This window comes from Nycticebus coucang, chromosome 15 (assembly GCF_027406575.1).
Source record: "Nycticebus coucang isolate mNycCou1 chromosome 15, mNycCou1.pri, whole genome shotgun sequence".
In the NCBI taxonomy this organism is placed as follows: Eukaryota; Metazoa; Chordata; class Mammalia; order Primates; family Lorisidae; genus Nycticebus; species Nycticebus coucang.
In genome coordinates, this window is record NC_069794.1 from 6,261,985 (window position 1) to 6,269,837 (window position 7,853).

The following is a 7,853-nucleotide window of genomic DNA, read 5'->3' on the forward strand; positions in this document are numbered from 1 at the left end:
GCCTGGAGACACACTGGTTGTCCTAACTGAGAGGACGCTGCTAACACTGGGGGGTAAAGGCCCTGGGTGCGGCCAAACATCATAGAGTGCACAGGGCAGCCCCACAGCTAAGGGCGAGCTGGCCCCACATGTGCACAGAGCAACCAGACCTCCCGGACTCCTGGGGCTCCTGGGGTTAGTGTTAGCGCCCTCTCTTCTCCTTCCACTGTCTCTCCTTAGACCAGTTCATCTCATGTTCTTCCATAGTTTTAAATACCATTTGTAAACTGAAAAACCTTGTTTTATATTTTTAGACCTTCTGACTTCCAAATCAGAAGCATTTAATTGTCTACTTAACATTTACACGTAGACACCTCACAGGTGTGTGAAACTTGGTACTTCCACCCATCATTTGACCATTCTAACTGCACTCCTCTTACTCTAAAACACCATTCACCCCTTTGTGAAAACCAGAGGCTCAGAAGCCCTTCCAGGAGCCTCTGTTTCCTCAACTCCTTGCTGTGCCTCTGGCCCCACACTGAGATCTACCGGCTCTATCTCCAAAATAGCCTGACTGAGGCCCCTTCTCCCCACCTGACACCTCCCCAAGTCTAGCACTGTTGCTCCTCGCTGCAAACCCGTCACCGCCTTCTTGCTGGTCTCCAGCCAGTCTTGCTCTTCTCCAATCTGGTCTCTAAGCAGCACCTCGGTGGGCTTTGTAAAAATGTTAGTTGCACCAGGTCACACCAGTTACACCTGTAATGACAAATCTAAAATCCTCAATTTGGCCTATGACATTTTTCTCTCATTTTCTTTCTTGATACCCCCTGGATTTGTTTCCTGTAATGACCTCAGACCAGGTGACTTCCACCTGGAACTCTGAAAGAAAATATTACCATGAGAATGTGACCACCTCTCACTCCCTACCATAGGAATGTGACCACCTCTCACTCCCTACCATAGGAATGTGACCTTTTGTAACTGTTCCAGGAGATAGCCCCAGGAGCTGCAGCAAATGTTTACTATTAAGCAAATATTTGACTGTTAGTCTTGTCTTAAGACAGTTGAATAATGAACCAGAGTTCTTCTTATCTGGAGAGCCCCTGCTATGTCTACTCCCCCCCCTACTTTATGGTTAGAGCCCCTGCTATGTCTGCTATTCCCGCCTACTTTGTAGTTTTTGCCTTTATAAGCTTGTAAAAACTGCTGTGCAGGGCTTGACTCCTCGGCTTCTAAAAGAGTTGTGGGTCAAGCCCCGGCATGCAGGAATAAAAATCCTCTTGCGTTTTTGCATCAAGTGCCGTCTCTTGCAGTTGATTGGGGTGGTCAGAGCTCCGGGCAGAGTGGGGGGTTCTGCCCCAAGTCTTTCAACTCCACTGTGCCATTGCTTCAGAGGCTTCAAGGATGAGGCCAGGAAGGCGGCAGGGTGGGCTCCTTGGAGGGCTGTGAGGCGGGAAGGGTCTGTTCCAAGCCTCTCTTCTTGGTGGGTGGTGGGCGTCTCTGTGCTTACTGGGCATTCTCCCTGTGAAGTATCTGTCCCAAGTTTCCCTTCTGTACAGGGATGTCAGACATTTTAGATTAGGCCTCACACTGATGACCTCATTTTAACTGGATTATCTCTACAAAGACCCTGTTTCCAAGTAACAATACCTTCCCAGGTACCAGGGGTTAAGATTTCACCATGTGAATTGGGGCGCAGATGCAACTCAACCGACTGCACCCCTACCCCCGCTGCAGGACCCGGATCAGACATCCTTGATGCTGTCATCACATGAGGACCCCGTCACACCTGCCCACACCACCTTGTACTTTTAATCCTATGACTTGTAACATTTTTTTAATTACGTATTTCATTGGGGTTTGTTTGTTTAGTGTTTTCTTCCCCTGCATAGTCTGTAATTTCCATGAAGACTGAGATGGCATCGAATTTGTTCATTTCTATCTGTAGAAAAGCACTTCAGCGTTTACTGAACAAACGTGAGTCGAAGTCACTTACTGCTTTCTTAGTTCAATTCTTTTTCATCTTTACTTTCGATGCTTTTTTTCCCCCCAAATGGAACAGTTTCATCATTTTCTCACTAGTTCTTCTGCAGTCGACAACAAGCAGAGACGTGGAAGCCGGGACAGCTAAGTGACTTCTCACCACTCGGCAGCGAACGAGCCGCGTCTGCTTTTCGGGAAGATCACTAACGAGTATGCTCAGCAGGCATTTATGTGGCTTTTCATTAATCCACAAAGGCTGCATCTTTGAATGCCAGAATTCTTTCAAATGAAAGGTCATGAAAATTGCACGTTCGCCTGTAATAAGGCTAAAGCATATAGAGGTGGGATAAGCGCGTGTGAATTTGCTTCGCTTCTTCTTGGCATCGTATCAGTTCAGTTGGGTAGCACAGATTATTGCACACTGATTAGAAGAGACTCTCACACTCTCTCTCAACAAATATGGGAAATATAGGAAAACAAATTCATTATGACTAATAAACTCAAGTGACTTAGTCTAAATTTTTTTCAATACATCAAGCGAAGAGTCGATGGAAGGTGGTTTCTTTTGGGGGATGGGCTGGGGTGGAATGTTGGTGTGTGCAGCATTACAGACAGCAACATCTTCCTTTGCACTGAAAAAGGCCAGAAACAAGCGTTGTACTAGTCTTCCAATAGCTTCTACTCATCCATTAAACTCAAAATAGATTAATCTCCAGAGACAATCAACTTCCCGGACATAGCTATTACAGTGAAAGATGGAGAGCCCAGGACATCATTTAATGGAAACCTCCTGCCCAATATAGCTGCCTCCAGAGCGCCACTCCTCATCCTGCTCCGGCGGCAGCTCCATCTCCGCTGCAAAACTGTTCAATGCCAACTTGGTCTCTGGCCTTAAAGGCAGAGAAGGATGAATCCCTGAACTTTTCAAGACACTCATCTGGAAATGATGAAAACTTAGGATACCTTAAAAAGCATTAAATCATCTCTTAAAAAAAAATAAGAGAAACCTAGGAAAGTCAAATATGGTTTATGAATAGAGGTGGTACATACCAAGACGTCTGTTCTACAGACAGTTGCTTTGAAGACACTGGGACAATGCTCAGACTAAGTAGCTCTAATGTATGGAAGGAATCAAACACACGATTATGTGTCTTTAAACGTTTATTCTATGAGAAATATATTCTAAAACAAAATCCATCAGATTGGGTGAGAAGAGCTGAAGGCAGGTTTATATTTAAGTGGTCAGCTGCAAAATACTTTATATGCTACGTCGGGATGGTAGAGAACAGTGAGGATAATTCTATTCTTATTGTTATCATTTACAGAGAACAATTGATAGTTACAGGGCAAGTTATTTCCCCAAGATCTGAGGAATGTCAGAACGAAATGGTAATTTAAAGACAATTGGTTCTTGTCCCTCTCCCTGAAAAAATTGAGATCTAGAGAGAAGACACTAATTTATCTGTTGAATTAGGCTACAATAGTTGCTAAAGTATATTGTTTTTCTTCCAAACAATTTGCACTAAGTTCCTAATCTAGGTGGCAGTGAAGTCCCAGGGAATCTGGCTACTCTTCAAAGCTTTTTAAGTTGCGTGCACTTTCACTGGGATGCAGGGTGCGGAGCTCTTCTGGAACATGTCAGTTTGTTATTCTTCAGGGCACTGTGCAAGAGCCGTCACTGGAGGCTGATATTCCCAAATGGACTGGAATTCCCTCCACGCTACAAGAGGATATGTGTGTTTTGATTCAAAGTACTTTTCATAGAGATCTCGTGAAAATCAAAAATATTCTAACGTTATGTGTATGTATTTGAATATTGCAATGAAATATTCTTGGTAATTATAAAAACCAAACTTTAAATAAATAATAAAAAAAAAGCCTGACCATCCTGCCTGAGATTAAATTGAATGCTTTTCTCCTTCATTCGTGATTCTCAGCTCTCTTCCAAGTCTATTTACAAGCCAAATTCTATACTGCTTGCAATAACTCTGTATTTTATATTCAACACATTTAACTGTGCTTGTACAATAGCTCTTCAGTAAAGACCTATGAGGTATCATTTACAACTTTCCACACCTTCCTTGACTGTTTCTTATCAGTTATGGATCCGTCACTGTTTTCTCCCACCTCTTGCTGGTTAATCAGAATCTGTCTGGTTAGGCAGTCTTAGGTCTTATTGCCAAAAGGCTGCTCATCACTGTTGAATTAATGGCATTATTCTCCCATGCCAAGGTGCCTCTACTTACAGCTTCCTTTATTTCTTTAGTGTCGTCTTTTTAAAAACCATTGAAGAGAGGAAAATTTATTAAGTTGTGAATCTATTAGTTATTATCACCACTGACAGGGCATGGAAAATAACTTCTAAAATTTCTTGAGTGCTTACTATGTGCTGCTAACTGTTCTAAGCCTTTTTATTTTTTTCTATTTATTTTTATTTATTTATTATTTATGTATTTTTGAGACAGAGTATCACTTTGTCTCCCTCAGTAGAGTGCTGTGGCATCATAGCTCACAGCAACTTCAAACTCTGGGGCTCAAGCAATTCTCTTGCCTCAGCCTCCTGAGTAGCTGGGACTATAGGTGCCTACCACAAGGCCTGGCAATTTTTAGAGATGGGGTCTTGCTCTTGCTCAGGCTGGTCTTGAAGCCGTGATCTCAGACAATCCACACTCCTCGGCCTCCCAGAGTGCTGGGATTACAGGTGTTCTAGGCCTTTTCAATGTATTTGTGTATTTGATCTTCACAACGACCCTCTGACATAAATACAATTATTATCCTTATTTTACAGATGAGGAAACTGAGGCTCTGAGGAGTAGAACAACTTGCTCAAGGTCACACCCGATACATGGCAGTCTCAGTAGCTACACAGGAGCAGTCTGACTCCAGAGCCTTTCCTGTAAAGCAGAGGTCCCCAGCCTTTTTGGCACCAAGGCCTGGTTTCTTGGAAGACAATTTCTCCTTGAGGATCTAACAGGAGGCAGAGCTGGGGCAGTGACGCCAGTGATGGGGACTGGTTGTGGCACCTGTGGGGCTTCACTTGCTCACCTGCCTCTCCCCTCCTGCTGTGAGGCCTGGTTCCTAAACTGTCCCAGTCTGCTGCTGAGAACCTGGGGGCTGCAACTCTAAACCACTAAACCAATGGGTGACAATCTGTGGTGAATTTTTAAATGAATTATATTTTAGTGAAGTTATTACTATTTTTGAAACAAGCCATTTAAATTTCATTGTATCTAGCTAGAATATGCACTCAGAAAAAAAAAAAAAAGTGAGCTTAATATTCTGCTCCTAATCCTTCAGTCTCAGTAAAGAGGTATAAATGACCAAATTTGGGATATAGTTCTAGGTATACACCGAAAGTGAATTCCTAGTGCTTAAGTCTCTAAAAATGATAACCTCTAAGGCATATACCAGTGCCGTAAAATGTAAGTGTGCAGGATTAATTTTTTTTTTTCATAAAGTTTCAAACCTATCACGGCATGGACCATAGTCTAGAATTTTTTCTGCCACTGTCAGTCAGGATTAGGGCAACCTAAGAGGCAATCTGGTTTTCTCATTTTATGAGTCTGAGACTCAGTGGATCATTGTCTGGGAACCAGGCAAGCACTGTTTCCACCTGGGGTGGGGATGGAAGATTATTCCCATTAGTTGGGAGTGGTTTCTAAGGAACATTTCACCATCAGCCTCCCTATTGTGACTTATTTGTGTGATAATCCAGCTTGCTCAGGCAATGACAAAGGCTCTTCATTTAGCAGTATTTTAAAATCTCTATTATTTTTCTCCTTTATTGATGTGTAATAACTTACGTACTTATCTCTTAACAATATGTGTGGGGAGTAACTCCATCCATCTTGCAAATAAAATTAGGTTAGATATTTTTCAGTTTAATTGTTATCACTATGAGCTGAATTATTATTCTTTAAGAAATTATCACAAAATATTTTTTATTAGCAAGAAAACAAGATTTTTTCTACTGCTTCAGTTACTCCAGGGAAACAGGTGGGAGCTTAAGCAACTTCCTTTGCTCCTTCACACCCCCAAAGTTACCTCCTGCCCTGTAAGAGAAGGACACTGACGGTGCCCGGCCCAGTAACAGTAAGGTTCATGCAGTTTCCCAAAGGGGCCTGTCATACGCAAGGACCTTGCTGAGGGGCGACACTTTTTGTATGTTTTAATGAACACTCACTATCAGTAATCTTGGCTCTGCACTTGGGAAGGGAGATAGAAATAAGACATTCTTTGCCACAAAGACACACAGAAAGCTGCTTGTGTCTGGCTCTGGAGGAAGCTCCTTCATCATCAGGGAAGCAGCCCCCTTGGTGCCAACATGGAGGAAAGTCATGTTTTCACATTTCCTGGACACCTCACATAGGTCTTTCATGACAAAGTCTTAAACAACACCAGTTAACTTCTCACAGTTCTGGAGGCTGGAAATTCAAGATCGGGATGTGGGTGTGGTTGTTTCACCTGACAGCTCTCTCCTTGGTTCCGAGAGGGTCCTGTTCTCTCTGTGTGTCTGTGTCCTAATCTCATCTTACAGAGACCCCAGTCACATGGGATCAGGGCCCACCACAGGGCCTCACTTTACCTTAATTATCTCTTTCAATGCCCTGTCTCCAAACACAGTCACAGTGTGAGGTGCTGGGGGCTAGACTTTCTACATGTGAATTGTTGGGAGACCCAGTTCTGCTCATAAACTAGCCAGACTATTATCTCGTTTACTCTTTACTAAACCTGTCCAAAGGAAAAGCTATCATTGCCATTAGCAGATAAACAAATCAGACAAATAGAACAAAAATTACAAAGATCTGAGGCTGATTTCCAATGCAAGCACTCCTAAGCAAACTTTGTGACCTTTGCTAACTCACTCAAACTCAGCTTTATCACACAAGAAAGAAGGCACATTTTTAAAGAGGTGAGGAATCAGCCTCTGTAGTGATATGATGCTGTCTGTCTGAAGTTTGACAAAGAGAGTTAAAATCTCAGCTAATCGAAGGATCCTTAATATTTTACTTGCCTGGATCAACAGTTTGTCACTTTTTAATAGGAAATGTTTTTCTGGACAAATATTTGGATCCTTTTAAAATGTATATTGTCAGAATCCCTTTCAAAGAGCTTTCTTGAACTTTGGCAACTGACTGTTATAATACAAGGCCCATCTTCTCTTCTGTGCTGATTACTGCAAGGTCCTTCTCCCATACCTGACTCACAGGACAAAGGACATTGCCTTCCGAGCAAAGGCAATTACTCTCTGGAAGGAATATCTAGTTGAACTCATGTAAAAGAAAGCCTGAAATTTTAATGCACTAACAACCATTATTTGTTTCTGACAAGTAAGAACATCCTTCCTCCCTCCCTCCCTTTTTTCTTCCCTCCTTCCCTCCCTCCATTCTTTCCTTCTTTCTTTCTTTTTTTTTTTTTTTTTTGAGACAGAGTCTCACTATGCCGCCCTCCGTAGAGGGCTGTGGCATCGCAGCTCACAGTAACCTCAAATTCTTGGGCTTAAGCGATTCTCCTGCCTCAGCCTCCCAAGCAGCTGGGACCACAGGTGCCCATCACAATGCCTGGCCATTTTTTGGTTGTAGTTGTCATTGTTGTTTGGCAGGCCTGGGCTGGATTCAAACCTGCCAGCTCTGGTGTATGTGGCTGGCGCCTGAGCCGAGCTGTTTCTTCTTTCCTTTAATTGTAAACTTACATTGCATTCTGTGTGTGGACTTATTATACCACAAACATTCTACTCCTTAGGATTGCTATACCGACTAGATGAGAAGATATGTGTATAGCAAATTGGCTGGGATGTCCTCAATATTAAACAGCTGGTGTCCTGGTATATAATCTCCTCAGTTTCTAAGAGAATGCCGGTGTCTCAGAGCCAAGAACTTCAATAGCTGCCG